The sequence below is a fragment of the Cherax quadricarinatus genome, chromosome 18 (assembly GCF_038502225.1).
Source record: "Cherax quadricarinatus isolate ZL_2023a chromosome 18, ASM3850222v1, whole genome shotgun sequence".
NCBI lineage: Eukaryota > Metazoa > Arthropoda > Malacostraca > Decapoda > Parastacidae > Cherax > Cherax quadricarinatus.
In genome coordinates, this window is record NC_091309.1 from 35,126,564 (window position 1) to 35,142,262 (window position 15,699).

At 40.7% G+C, this 15,699-nt stretch overlaps 1 protein-coding gene across 2 annotated transcripts in view; it reads right to left on the reverse strand.

Annotated features, from left to right (window-relative positions):
• LOC128689467 (F-box/LRR-repeat protein 2) overlaps positions 1–15,699 on the reverse strand; it is a 360,993-nt gene that overhangs the window by 162,786 nt on the left and 182,508 nt on the right. The window lies entirely within an intron of this gene.

Genomic DNA, 15,699 nt, shown 5'->3' on the forward strand with positions numbered 1-15,699 from the left:
AAAAGAAGTATGTTATCGAAAATGGGAAACCTGCGGCTGGGGAAGACAGTCGCCATTTGTTTGAATGGAGTAAGACGTTAATTAATAATGTGAAGAATTTTCGTGCTCTAGAGGTTAAAATTGGATTGACACCTCTCAAATAGGAGGCGAAATTGTTGGATGTGCAGTCCTGCATAACTTGAGATATCAGGCGACTGGACAAGACAGCTACAGGAACCTCAGATAAGTTTTATGTAGTAACCTGGTCAGTGTTATTTTCATAGACAGTGAGGTTTTCTGAGTATGATACACATTAATCTCCAGTCAAATTGGTGAGTGATATTAAGATATTTTCCTTCTGTTATATAAATGTGTGTGTGTGTATATATATATAATCATTTATTATTTTTAATATACAGTCCACAAATTTATATATTTACCAGAATTCCTGGTGATGTATCTTTTATTTATAATTAATAGGTCCAGAGCAACTTGTGGATATGACAGTGGTAGGTATCAAAGGGGGACATTTTTTGCGACCTAGGTGTCCCAAATTCCTACTTGTCTAACTGATAAATAATAATTATCTGTTCATTTACTGTTATGTACATAATGATACATTCTGATAAATGCAATTTTCCAAATTTAATTTGCCCGTTGGTCCTTCTTGAGCCAGAGGTAATTAGTTAAGTCATTAATTAGCTAATTACTTAATAATTATATGTGAAATAACAGGAGGTGGATGTTAAGTTCACAAATTTACTTAATGTGTAGTGGATTATAACTATTACAATATTAATTTTGATAAGTCAAGTCTGGCTAAGTTTATATTAATTTGTATAATATTAATTTGATAAGACAATTCTGGCCAAGATTTATATCAGTGTATGTGTAATTGATATATTAATGTGTATAATATTAATTTTGCTATGCCAAATTCTGGCAAGGATTTATTAATTTGTATAATATTAATTTTGATAAGCCAAGTCTGGCTAAAGGTTTGTTTGTATTAATGTACATTTGAAGTTCATATTATTTTCTTACACGTAACTGCTAAGCTCAAGTAGCTAGGATTTATTCAAAGGTAAGTTGTATCAGTTGTAAGTTGTGATCAGTGTTATTAATAAAGTTGAATTTAATACATTGCATCATGGCTGAAAATGAGGAAATTAATATAGAAGACAAACATATGGAATATAGAGTAAAGAAAGCATCACTACAGGCTAGAAAAGTTCATGTAACCAAGGCATATAATAAGTGCTTGGAATTAATGAATCAAGAAACTGTGAATACTGATGATTTAAAATTGTATTTAGATGCTTTAGGGAATAGATATGATTCATACAAATTATATTGCAACAAATATGAAGGAGATTTATTAGTAAACTGTGCAGATGAGACTGAAGTAGATCTTATGATTAATCAGTATTGTGAATTAGAGGAAAAGATTCTTGTAAAAGTCAGGCCTTGAATAAATTAAAATGTGTAAACCAGGCAGTTAATCAGTCTGCTCCAACAAATATGTCTTTGCCAAAACTCCCAGAATTATGTTTACCTGTATTTAATCCTGGTGAAAATTGGGAGGAATTTTGGTCAATTTTTAAAGCAGCTGTGCATGACAGGAGTGACCTAGCCTGTGTAACTAAATTATTTTACCTCAAAGGACAGGTAAGAGGAGATGCTCACATACTCATACAAGCCTTTCCCAATGTAAATGACTCTTACAAGGAAGCAGTTGACTTGTTGAAAGTCACTTATGGTAATATAGAACAAAGTAGGTTGGATCTAGTGAATATCATTGTTAATTTAAAATCTCCAGATCATACTTACAAAGGTTTACAGCAGTTTAGAGTTAAACTGGAGAGCACTCTCAAAACTTTAAGTAATAAATATAATCTGAAGGAATCAGACTGGTTATTGAGTGCCATTGTACAGAATAAATTAAACTATAAAACACTTGAATGGCTCTCGAACAAATATCACAAGGGTTATTTGGGTCTGGAGGAAACAAGACTAGGTCTACAAGAATTAATTGTGCAGTTGCAGACCAGCCAACCAACTCATTTTAAAGATGCAACACATAATAACTCCGAGGTATCTGTAAAGTTTCACAAAGGGAAAAATTATCCCAATGGTAATAGTCAAAATTCATTTCCTAAAAATAGCTGCATAGGTGCATATAAGAGAGATAAGATTTCGTTCGGATTTTTAACCCCGGAGGGTTAGCCACCCAGGATAACCCAAGAAAGTCAGTGCGTCATCGAGGACTGTCTAACTTATTTCCATTGGGGTCCTTAATCTTGTCCCCCAGGATGCGACCCACACCAGTCGACTAACACCCAGGTACCTATTTGCTGCTAGGTGAACAGGACAACAGGTGTAAGGAAACATGTCAAAATGTTTCCACCCACCATGAATCGAACCCGGGCTCTCCGTGTGTGAAGCGGGAGCTTTAGCCACCAGGCCAATAATGATTCTTCACAAGGAAAGAAGAATAAGTACCCTCCTAAGAGTAGCCCAGTTAATAAAAAACCAGTCAAAGAAAAGAGAGATTGTCTCTTCTGCAAGGGTACTCATTTTTCTAAGAATTGCAATGCATACAATTCATGGAATGATAAAGTTGAAAGATTGGAGGAACTTGACAGATGTATCAGGTGTTTAGGTAATCACAATGTAAAGGATTGTCATGCCAAATTAAACAACTGTTATCAATGTCACAAAGGAAGACACCATATAGTCATGTGTAAGGGTCTATATGAAAATGTTGATAATTATGATAATGTTGACAGTCCTGACACAACAGTAGTTAATGTAAAAATTGCTGCTAATGTTAATAATGATGGTTTTGCTGAAGTAGCCTTACCTGAGTTACAGGTAAAAATTGATGATAAAAGGCATAAATCAAAAAATGTATATGCATTATTGGACCAGGGATCCCAGCATACTTTCATAAAACGTAAATGTCTTGATGAGATGAAAGTACAGATGGGAGATCCCACAACTTTAAAATTATGTGGTTTTCTCTCAGATAAAAGAGCTCAATTGTATGACACTGTTTATGTAACTGTCAGGTTGGGCAATGAGAAAAAACGTGTTATTGCAGTAATTGTAGATAGACTTCCAGAGAAAATATCTACAGTAGGGCTTAGTAAAGCTACAGAAAGACTTTCACATAATGTAAATTTAGCACCTTCTGGTGTAAGTGATGATTCTGAAGGCCCAATAAATATTGTGATAGGTAGTGACTATTATGCCTCCTTTGTAAAGGGTATGGTAAAGAAATGCGGTGTCACCCTTTTGAAGACTGCAGGAGGCCATGTAATGTATGGTAGGATTCCTCGTAATAATAATTCATGACTAGAGGAAACTACAAATACCGTAACTGTGTGTCTTACTCATGAAATCGTGCCCCAGTATAATTCTTCCATAGAGGATGTGTTGAGCCAGTGCATAAATTGTGGGAATTAGACAGCATTGGAATAAATGTAAATGAAGAAAGTCCAGACGATTCTTTTACTCAAGAACAATACCTGAGAGATGTAAAATTTAAATCTGGACAATACTGGGTACGACTTCCGTGGAGACTGAACCATCCAGAATTGCCCACTAATTACAGAATGGCATATGGACAGTTAAAGGCTCAGCTCCACGAACTGAGTAAGACACCAGAATTGTTAACTGCCTATAATTGCTGAGCAGTTAATTAATAAATTTATAGAAGAGGTGCCTCCTGAGCAAGCAAAAATTTATGGTCACTATTTGCCACATCACGGAGTGAAGAAGGATTCTAAGACCACTCCTTTGAGGATTGTGTTTAATTGTAGTGCCAGGAGTAACAAAAATGTACCTAGTTTAAATGACTGATGACAGGTCCATCGTTAACAGAAAAATTAGGAGATATCTTATTAAATTTCATGGTGAAGAATTATGCCTTTACGGCTGACGTAAGTAAACCTTTCCTAAGAGTGGGTTTACAAGAGGCTGACCGGGATTGTACCCGCTTCTTATGGCCTGAGAATCCTATTGACCCACTTAGCCCTCTGAAAACCTTTCGCTTTAGGAGAGTATTATTTGGTGCTACATCCAGTCCGTTCCTACTTCAAGCAACGATAAATGCACACCTTAAATGTGCGGAAAGTCCATTGAGTAAAGTAATGAGCAAACAATTTTATGTGGACAATTTCCTGGGTGTGACGTCAACTGAAGAGGAACTGTTAATGACTTACAGAGAGGCTATTAAAATAATGCAAAGTGCAAATATGCCTCTGAGGGAATGGAATAGTAATTTGTCCAAATTAAAGGACAAAATAAGTAAAGATTACCCTGGAGATGAAGTGCCAAAATATAGTAATGTATTGGGTTTAACTTGGGATACTGAGAGAGATTTGTTAATGTTAAAACCTAATAATTACAGTATGCCCAATAAATTAACTAAGAGAGTTTTGCTTGCTGAAGTTTCCAAATGTTTTGATCCACTAGGTTTAGTGTCACCCCATACTATAAGAGGGAAATTATTAATACAGGAAGCATGGAAACTTAAATGTGCTTGGGATGAAATTCTACCTGAGGAATTCATTAACAGGTGGGATGAATTAATTGGCGATTATGAAAAAATTCCAATGTTGGAGTTCCCACGCCAGGTGGCCAATCCAAATGGGAAAAATGTACTCCACATTTTTTGTGATGCTTCAAAATTGGCAATATGGAGCAGTTGCTTACCTTCAATGTAATAGTGTTATTTCTCTTGTTATGTCTAAGGCTAAAGTGTCTCCAATTAAATCACATACCTTGCCTCTGTTGGAATTAACAGCCATTTATGTAGGTGTCAAATTAGCTAATTATATAAGAAATAAGTTGCAGGAGATAAATATTAGGAACACTGTAATTTGGTCTGATAATGATGTATCCTTACAATGGATTCGTAATGGAAACAGTAAAATTGTGTACATACAAAACAGAGTCGCTGAAATTAATCAGACGCAAGAGAAGTATGATAGTTTGGGCCAAGATATGTTAACCTTTAATCATATACCTGGTGAGGAGAATCCAGCTGATTTCTTGTCTCGAGGTTTACCTTATGCTAAATTTGTAAATGCTGTATCATGGTTTAAAGGACCGAGCTGGTTGGTAAATAAAGCTAATTGGTCTGTACAAAAGGCGTATATTGCTCCTGTTGAAATTACTGTGACCACCGTTCCAATAGTTTGTTCTTCCTTAGCCATTGATATAAATAGGTATTCTTCTTTACCCAAACTAATCAATGTAACTAAGTTGGTGTTTAAATTTCTAAACAAGATGAATATATAAGTTTTCACATCCTCTTGAATATTGGACAAAGAGGGTACAAGAAGAAATCTATGGAAATGAGATTAAATTGATGATGGAAAGAAAAATTGTGAAATGTTCCATAATAGAGAAATTGGGGCTGTATTTAGAGAACAATGTAATTAGGTGCAGAGGTAGGTTACAAAATGCTGAATTGGGTGATTATGCTAAACACCCTATCTTACTGCCCAAAACTCATCATCTAACAAATTTAATTGTTCTAAATGCCCATAAAAATGTAATGCATGGTGGGGTACAAGATACCTTAAATTGTATTAGGGAAACTTTCTGGATTCCACAAGGACGGCAAAGTGTAAAAAGGGTGATTAAATCTTGTGTAATATGTCGCCGTGTGGATGCCAGATCCTATATGTACCCAGGTCCTCCACCATTGTCAAATGAGCAATTTGAGTCGTTTAGCAACAAACTCTGGCCAGCCGCAGTGTGGAAAATACTGTACATATTTTCCGGAAATACGGTAATTTATAGGTAAATAGATGCCCTATATTGTATTTTTAAAAGAAGTATGTTATCGAAAATGGGAAACCTGCGGCTGGGGAAGACAGTCGTCATTTTGTTCGAATGGAGTAAGACGTTAATTAATAACGTGAAGAATTTTCGTGCTTTAGAAGTTAAAATTGGGTTGACACCTCTCAAATAGGAGGCGAAATTGTTGGATGTGCAGTCCTGCATAACTTGAGATATCAGGCGACTGGACAAGACAGCTCCAGGAACCTCAGATAAGTTTGATGTAGTAACCTGGCCAGTGTTATTTTCATAGATAGTGAGGTTTTCTGAGTATGATACACATTAATCTCCAGTCAAATTGGTGAGTGATATTAAGATATTTTCCTTCTGTTATATAAATGTGTGTGTGTATATATATATATATAATCATTTATTATTTTTAATATACAGTCCACAAATTTATATATTTACCAGAATTCCTGGTGATGTATCTTTTATTTATAATTAATAGGTCCAGAGCAACTTGTGGATATGACAGTGGTAGGTATCGAAGGGGGACATTTTTTGCGACCTAGGTGTCCCAAATTCCTACTTGTCTAACTGATAAATAATAATTATCTGTTCATTTACTGTTATGTACATAATGATACATTCAGATAAATGCAATTTTCCACAGGTATTGACAGAGCATAGTGTTCATCCGGACCTTCATGTCTGTAATAAGGTATCTTACAGATGGCTGATAAGGGCACAGTGATGAGCCCTTTATCAACGTATTTTCTCGTATCGATTATTATTATTATAATCATGGGGGAGCGCATGTGGGGGGTGGAAGATATTCAGACTCAATTCAGGGAACCGGAGCACAGATCCAGTTACCTAGATCTCTCGTATCGAGAGACAACTCATTAATAGGTAAAAAAAAAAAAAATCTAACGTAAATGCGACCAAATCAAAATTGGGACCGGTTAAAATTACGGCAGCTTTCCAGGGAAATCAATGGCAGGCACTGTGCAATAACACGAAAGTAGGCAGACAAAATTCAGAGGAAAACCAGCAAGAAGTTACCAAACTTTTAGATACAGTAATATGGCTGGAGAAGTGAGAGATACGGTTTAACGTTGGTTTAGAAAGTCACGTAAGCAAACACTATGACATATTTATTAGAAAACGTTTCGGTCCTGGGACCTTGATCACTTCTAGAAGTGATCAAGGTCCCAGGACCGAAACGTTTTCTAATAAATATGTCATAGTGTTTGCTTACGTGTCTTTCTAAACCAACTTGTCAGTATTTATTACCAAGGTTTATACCTCGGTCTAACGTACACAGATGTAACGTCCTATCCAAACAAACGAAAGTAACTGCTGCAGCTGTAAATATACAAATATGAAAAAAAAGATGAAAAAGAAACTAAGTGTTTCAGTTAGGGAAAAATGTGAAATGAAGGTAACAGTGTTTAAGTGTTTACAGTAAGTCAAAGTGAAAGTAACAAAAGTGTCAAGGATTTAGCACAACTCTTACTATGATTGGTGCGGCCTCACTTGCAGACTGAGGCAAATTTCTACCGTAGAGCTAGAGTGCCATTTGCCAGACATGGTAGTGATGTCTGATCTCGCATTCAGATGACAACAATATTGCTAGGGCTACCGCAAGAAAAATGAGAGGATGGATAAGTAAAACTTTCAAAAGAGATGCTCTGCCAGTAACGATACTCTTCATATCAAGAAGCATAAATAATAGGAGTCCTCAGGTTGTTCTTCAACTCTATACATCCTTGGTTAGGCCTCATTTAGATTATGCTGCACAGTTTTGGTCACCGTATTACAGAATGGATATAAATTCTCTGGAAAATGTACAAAGGAGGATGACAAAGTTGATCCCATGTATCAGAAACCTTCCCTATGAGGATAGACTAAGGGCCCTGAATCTGCACTCTCTAGAAAGACGTAGAATTAGGGGTGATATGATTGAGGTGTATAAATGGAAGACAGGAATAAATAAAGGGGATGTAAATAGTGTGCTGAAAATATCTAGCCTAGACAGGACTCGCAGCAATGGTTTTAAGTTGGAAAAATTCAGATTCAGGAAGGATATAGGAAAGTACTGGTTTGGTAATAGAGTTGTGGATGAGTGGAACAAACTCCCGAGTACAGTTATAGAGGCCAGAACGTTGTGTAGCTTTAAAAATAGGTTGGATAAATACATGAGTGGATGTGGGTGGGTGTGAGTTGGACCTGATAGCTTGAGCTACCAGGTCGGTTGCCGTGTTCCTCCCTTAAGTCAATGTGACCTGACCTGACTAGGTTGGGTGCATTGGCTTAAGCCGGTAGAAGACTTGGACCTGCCTCGCATGGGCCAGTAGGCCTTCTGCAGAGTTCCTTCGTTCTTATGTTCTTAAGTCACTCGTTCTCTCTTGGCGACAGTATATTGACGTCCAGAAAAACGGAGTACTTCCACTGCTCGCATATATTCAAACATCCGAACCACTGGTAAGCCTTAAGTCCCTTAAACTATCTTCCTGGAAAATCCTGGAGGGTCTGGTCCCAAACATGCACACCGAAATCACTCCTTATGAAAGCAAGACACTTAGCAGATTTTGCAAAGTACCTAACTACAATGAAAAGATGAGAGAACTTAAGAGGTCCCCAACTTTTCCAACGCACTCCTTTCGAACATAAGGGGAAATTACCAACAAATGTCTTCAAGAGGTAACTTTATAAGCTCCTCAAGTTAGCCGGGCTGTGGTTCGTACGTTGGACTGCGTGCGGCCAGTAGTTACAGCCTGGCTAATAAGGCCTTGAGCCACCAGGAGGCCTGGTCTGAGATCAAGCCGCGGGGGCTTAACCACCGAAAACATCCTTCAGGTATCTTTAACAAAATGTATAAACGTGTGTTGGGAAATGTGCAAATGATAAAAGTTAAACGCAAGTTAATAAACAATGATCATTTTTTTTCGTTAAGATAATAGCACGCGGCGCAATAACTCAAGTGAACAAATGACGAGAGCCTATGAAAACAAAAATGTGACAACTCCCATCAATATTTTAATTTTTTTAACAAATCAACATGTACAGTCTTTGTGGAGAATAAAAACGGTAAACAAAGCAACGAAAACTAGTGGTCACCTATCACATCCCAGGCTAGCTTGGATCAGCTGTCACATACCAGGCTGGCTTGAGTTATGTCACATCCCTGGCTGGCTTGCGTCAATTGTCACATCCCAGGCTGGCTTGCGTCAATTGTCACATCCCAGGCTGGCTAGGGTCAACTAATAATAATAATATCTTTATTTACTACAAGTACATGTACAAGGTATACATGTAGTCCTAGCTGACATCAATGGCATACTACTATATATAAAGCCTCTTGTTATGCAGAGCATTTCGCGCAAATTAGGTCAGTTTTGTCCCAGGATGCGACCCACACCAGTCGACTAACACACAGGTACCCATTTTATGATGGGGAACACAGACAACCGGTGTAAACAAACACGCCCAATGTGTTTACCTTCGCTGGGAATCGAACCCAGACCCTCGCCGTGTGAAGCGAGAGCTTTAGCCACCAAGTCACGGGGCACCGGTCACATCCCAGGCTGGCTAGGGTCAACTGCCGCTGTGGTCATATTCCTAGGTTTGATTTACGTATGCCTGGGTTCGTAGTCTCCGCGGTGCGAAGGTTGAGAGAGGCCGTAGGCAGATGCCTCGGCCTCCTGCTGACGACAGCGTCCATACCAGCAACACACTGATCCTGGTCCTTGGCTTTGGTTGCCCCTAACAGGGGAGTGTGTGAATCATGTGTTGTGTGTACCATGAACACAGCTGAGTGTGAACCATGCGTTGGTGTGTGTACCATGAACACAGCTGTGTGAACCATGTGTTGATGTGTGTACCATGAACACAGCTGAGTGAACCGTGTGTAGTGTGTACCATGAACACAGCTGAGTGAACCATGTGTTGTGTGTACCATGAACACAGCTGAGTGAACCATGTGATGTATGTACCATGAACACAGCTGAGTGTGAACCATGTGTTGATGTATGTACCATTGTTGCGGCCCCCTACCAAACTAGCGGTTAAATGGTTAACCTGCCGGTCGGCAGTACCACTGGGTACGTCATCAAACCCATTGTGGGGACTGCTGAGCCGGCCTTAGAGCAGTAAGTACCTGAACACCTCACGGTACGCATCTACGCAGTAGTTACCAGAACACCTAATCGTACATCTACTGGCAGTAGAGAGTATTCTACTGGCGTTAGAAGAGCCGCTCACCGCCGCTCACTGAGTCTGATGGCCTCAGTTACTTGACGGCCGCACTCAGTGAGCTTGCAGCATGGTGTTCTGCTAGTAATTCATCGGACCACCTTGCGGTGTGCCAATTGGTCTTGAAGGCGGTAGATAGTACTCGCCAGACCATCTTCCGGTGTACTTCTACCGGCCTTAGAGAGTATTTACAGGACTACCGGTGATGTCTGCGGACTCACCGCCTATGCTGGTCAACTGTGGGCCGGAGTCATCTGATGCTGTTTTAGTGGGACATTACATGAAGAAAAGGTTGGAGTGTTACACTGAACTGGGCTAGGACCGTAGTGTGACACTTAGGGAAGTATGATGGAGTGGAACACTGAGATATGCTACAGGACCGTAGTGGAACACTGAGAAGAAAAGGGTGTCATGTGACACTGAAGATGGCCTGGTTGTAGTGTATATTGAATAGTATCATGTGACTGGCCTCTCGAAAGACGCTACGCGGATAGTGAGTGTGTCGCAGAGATAAGGGTGTCAAGTGTGACAGTCGAGAAAGGATGTGGATGACGCAGAGAGAAGGGTGTCGTGTGACACGAAGAGTAGGAGTGTCTGGTGACAGAGAAAAGGGTTTCAAGGGACACACGGTTGTGAAGGAGCGTCATCACACGGCGAAAAGGGTGTCGAGTGACACGGTGGAGAAGGAGCGTCACAGCTCGAATAAATGTCGTGTGGGACAGAGAGCGTCATTATAAGTGTCGTGTGTGAGACACGGAGTTTATTATAATTTATTATACAAATGTTATTTATTTATTTTAGCATAGATATATATTATTTTAAGATGCTAATAATTTATTATTGTAACATGTGTATATATATTTTAAATACCTCTAGACCAAAGATTGATTTTTATATAATATTAAAGATTAATTTATTTTAATGTGTATATATGTATCCCGAACTTTTACATTACTAACACTAATGTAAAACCCAATTAGTGTTTTTGTAATAACCATGAACACGGCTGAGTGTGAACCATGTATAGAGAGCACCAAATTTTAAATATGATCCTAACGTTGAGTGTATGGTGAACAACGTATATGTAACTGCTTCGAGTTGCATTCTCGACACCTAGCCTAATACCAGACTTAATTATTCAATGCCTGGTCAACCAGGCTGTTGATGTCTTCGTTTAATTCTAGTGCTATATATTTGTAGGTAATTTACGTGATAAGAGTTTAATTTAATCTTTTTGTTTTTGATAAAAATTCTGACTTAGTATTAGCACCAGGCTTCGATAGATACTTTATTTTCAGGGCTGCAATATATTTCAGTAACATAAGGCACAAAGGTCTGTTAACGTAGGTGATATTGGAATACCAACAAGTTGTAAGCGATAGACACAAACAGAAACTTTATTTAGTCTAGCAAACTTAAACAAATTTATTTCAGTCAGGTTTCCAAATGCTGCTGCGTATTTATAACTTATTTGAACATGTTCCTGAAGTAGGACGCGTGTTTTTTTGCACGTAATACAACTCTGACTTGCAAGGAGCTCCGTAACATTAGTAATTATTCTAAACTAGTGACCTGTGATTTACTTGTTAATATAAATTAACTTATATTTAGTCAACGTCTAGTTAACCAACAATAACTAAACAAAAAAATGTGGTTAGAACTGGCAGGGCAGGGAACAATGCATAACGTGGTACTGCCATGTACAGTCACTTACATCACCACCTGCCTCTGTTCTCGCAGCCTGGGAGACAAAGATTCAAATTTACTATTTATCCTCTACCACCTCATTGCCAGATGTATCACAGGCTGTTTTTAAGATTTCCTTAACTGGTTTAATATATTTTTGTCTAGGTTTGTGTAACCTAACTTATACATAAATGCAAAACATCCACGGCATCTTGTATCGCTTGGTTTACGATATTTGCTTTATACACGAATAGGAAACGTTGAAAAGGTGACGTTGAGCAAAACGCCAAAAACTGAAGTTTTAAAATGAATACGAGTTGATTTGACGAGGCGAAGAGAGGCGAAGATCATATTACGCTACGTAGGTGGGTGAAGGCACCTCTATCACGGGTGTTCACTAACCCCGTTATACCACCTAACTTCTCATCACTACTCGCTCATACTTAAGGGGGCTCATGGCCCCTTCAAAGACCATCCTTCCTAGTTAAATCCTGCATTTTCACAACACTAGTCTAGATCACTGAGTCCAGCACGGATAAGCTAGTGGTCGGTGAAGCTACAATTGTACACAATAGGATCATCAACTACACCTTCACGTGTCATCACGCCCAAGTGTATCTACATTATGTATCTATGTTCTTGCACTACAATCCACAGGATGGGTATGGGAGTTTACAATACAGAAGCTGTTTCGGTGGTAAAATCTAAAATCTTGCACAGTCTTGCTCCATCTCCTCCCCACCCTCGACCTGATGCTGACACTACTGAACGCCTCATCGTAAAACTTTCTGTAAGTTTTTTTTTCTCTGAGGAATAAACTAAAAACAAAGCGAACAGGGACAACTCAATATTTAATCTTTCTGGGCAACCAGTTATTAAAGTTAAATGTTACTAGATATGGTAGAAGCAGGTAGTGCAGCTGGAACACTAATGCCAAGACTACTGCTTAAAAAAAATTACACAAATTTAAGAGACTGAACTCTAGTGAGGTAATCTCTGGCGTGGGTTGTGAAACAACTGTGATAAGCTTCATTCATTGTTTCTTTGCATGTTCCTCCTCTTCAAGGGGGGCTCCTTGGCGTGGTGAAGAGGCTCTTGGTCTGAGGAATTAGCCCTGTCGGTCTTCTTCCTCAGACCGAACCTAATTACCCCCCATTCTCCCCTCCCCTATCCCATCCTCCCCATCCTCCCCTTTTTCCATTCCTCCTCCTCCTCCTCACCCCTCCCTTTTGCCCTTCCTCTTTTTAGCCTTCGTGATTTCTCCCACAGGCGCGCTAGTTCCTAGGTAGGGGAAAGGACACCGGGGTCGATCCCATTCCGTTGAGGTTTCTTGGCGGTGGCGTAGTTTGCCGTGGAATCTGGATTGCCTAGGGATGTCCCGATCCCTCTCCGGTATCCCGGAGTAGCTTTGGGTGTCTTTTGGGCGACGGGTGTATCTCTGGAAGCCACCTTTCGGATTCCGGGGGTGGTGGCTGAAGGAGGTATGCTTTGTGGCGGATATCCGGCCGCCCTCTCTTTTGTCCACCGAGGTAGCTCGGCAGATGTGAGGTTGCTATCCCGGATTGCTGGTTTACTGGCATGAAGGGTAGGGTATGGCACGGGTTCCATGCTGCATCTGCGCTACTAGCGGTGTCGAGTCCTCTTGGGCGCGGAGGGAGATTTCCGGCCCTTTCATTCCTCCTGGGAACTATTCCTCCCCGCTCCCCCCTTTTTTTATTCTTTTTTTTGTTTTTATTTTCTTTTCTTCTTTCTTTTTTTTTCTTAAAAACAAAAAGCAAAGGAGTAACCTAACCATGGCAGCCCTAGTCCATGAAACCACTACCCCCGGGCCCCTTCTTGATACCGCACCCCATTCTGACCCTGCCTTGTGTTTAGACCACTCTTCGGACACTCCTGATGCCCCTGTACCTCTTGCTGGTGCTGTTTCCTCACCCGCTTCAGGTACCGGGGCTTCGACTGACTCCTTCGATTTGTCTGAACTCCGCTCTCCTTTGACTATGCTTCCGGCTTCTCCCTCTACGGTACGGCAATTTTCGAATCGCCCACCCATTTCATGCCGGACCAACTCCGGTCCTACTCCTAAACGCCAACGTCAATCTCCTGATGATGCTCCGTCGTTACCTTCCCATTCTACTCGGAAACGACCGACACGTCAAGCACTCCCTCTCCACGCTCAGTTTCGGACCACACAATGGACTAAATTCTTTACTTTAAGACCAACTTCTTCTTCTGCCTACCTTTCTGACCATAGTATTGCCAAAGCGCTCCTGCGTCATGTTGGCAGAGATATTTCATTTCACGCTCTCAAGAGCGGTACGCGCATCGTCACTGTCCAGAATGCTACCCAAGCTCATGATCTTTCTCTCCTTTCGAATATCGATACTACTCCTATCACTATTGAAAAACATCTTTCTCTCAATTCTTGTAGTGGTACTGTCATTCTGCCCCATACCATAGTCCAACAGAATTTCCAGTCATGTGGCAATGACATTTTTGAACAGCTGGAACTCCAGGATCTCCCAATCCTCAAAGTAGACACTTATGTCCTTCCTGCCCGGGGGCGGAGACGTTACCCTTGCAATGTGGCTCGTTTAACTTTTGACAGCCGAGAACTCCCGTCCTCTGTATATGTCGCGGGACATCGGTTACAAGTTCGAAAGGTGATACCTACACCGCAACAATGTAGAAATTGCTGGCGTTTTGGTCACCCAGCGAAATATTGCAGATCTATGGCCGAATGCCCAGTCTGTGGTGCCGACAACCATTCTAATACATCTTGCAGTCAACCTCCATCTTGCCTTAATTGTAATGAAGCTCACCCTTCGTACTCCCGCCGTTGCCAGGTCTACTTAAATGAACGTGAAATCCGTTGCCTCAAAGAGGCAGAAGGTCTCCCTTATGCTATGGCAGTTACTCATCTCCGCCTCCAAGGGAGACTACCCCGTGTTTCTTATTCTCGTGTTTCCAAACATCCCCCCACTTCTGGGGTCCCATCTTCTGCAGCCTCCTCTGTTGTTACCCCTCCCATAGCCATTACGGCATCTAATCCTTTTGCTGTCCTTGGCTCTGACGTCCCGACTACAACTCAGTCTGTTCTCACATCTTCGCGTCCTTCCTCACAAGCCCCAGTATCGACAAGACCTCGTACGACACCTAATACCAATCGCCCCTCTACTCAGAAGTCCAAAAAATCCACATTGCTCAAATCTTCTTTGCCCCTTCCTTCCCTTCTTCCACCTCCACACGTTACCTTTCCAGTCTCTGTACCTAGTTCTTCCCCTCTCTCTGGCTCTATTACAAGTGTGGAGATTCACCCTCCTCCTCGTACTATGCCTTCCACCCCCGTCCCCTCCCAAGTTTCTCCCTCTTCTGTCACCTCCCAGGTTTCTACCTCTTCTGTCCCCCCCCACACTTCATCTCCAGTCCCTTACACTTTTCCCTCCCCCTCTACTTTGGTACAGTCCATTACTGTCCCAATCTTTACTCACCCTCCTCCTCCTATCTCCAATATGGTTTCCCATACATCTTTGAATTCAGAAACACTTGAAGCCATTTCAGAATATATTGCAGAGACTAAACCTTCAATGGACACTGATTCACTTCCTGTTCCTTCTCTTCCCTCTCCTCCATCTTCACAACCCCATTCTTCGCAACGCTCCGTTCCTTCGCTACTTGAACATCTTCCAATGCCACCACACGTTGACTTTTCTAACCCCTCTAGTCCGTAGGTGCCTTTACCTACAGATTCCTGATATTTTCTTCATCGCCAATCATGGCCTATTTACAGTGGAATATCCGCGGCCTCAGGGGTAATCGGGGTGAGCTTCAGATGTTGCTTTCCAGGTTTTCCCCTGTTGGTGCTTGCTTACAAGAACCAAAATTACACTCGGCTGTTTTCCAACCTATCTCAGGCTATAATTTATTGTATTCTTCGGATCCTTTCTCAGATGGGACCTTTAATGAAAGTGCCCTTCTTCTACG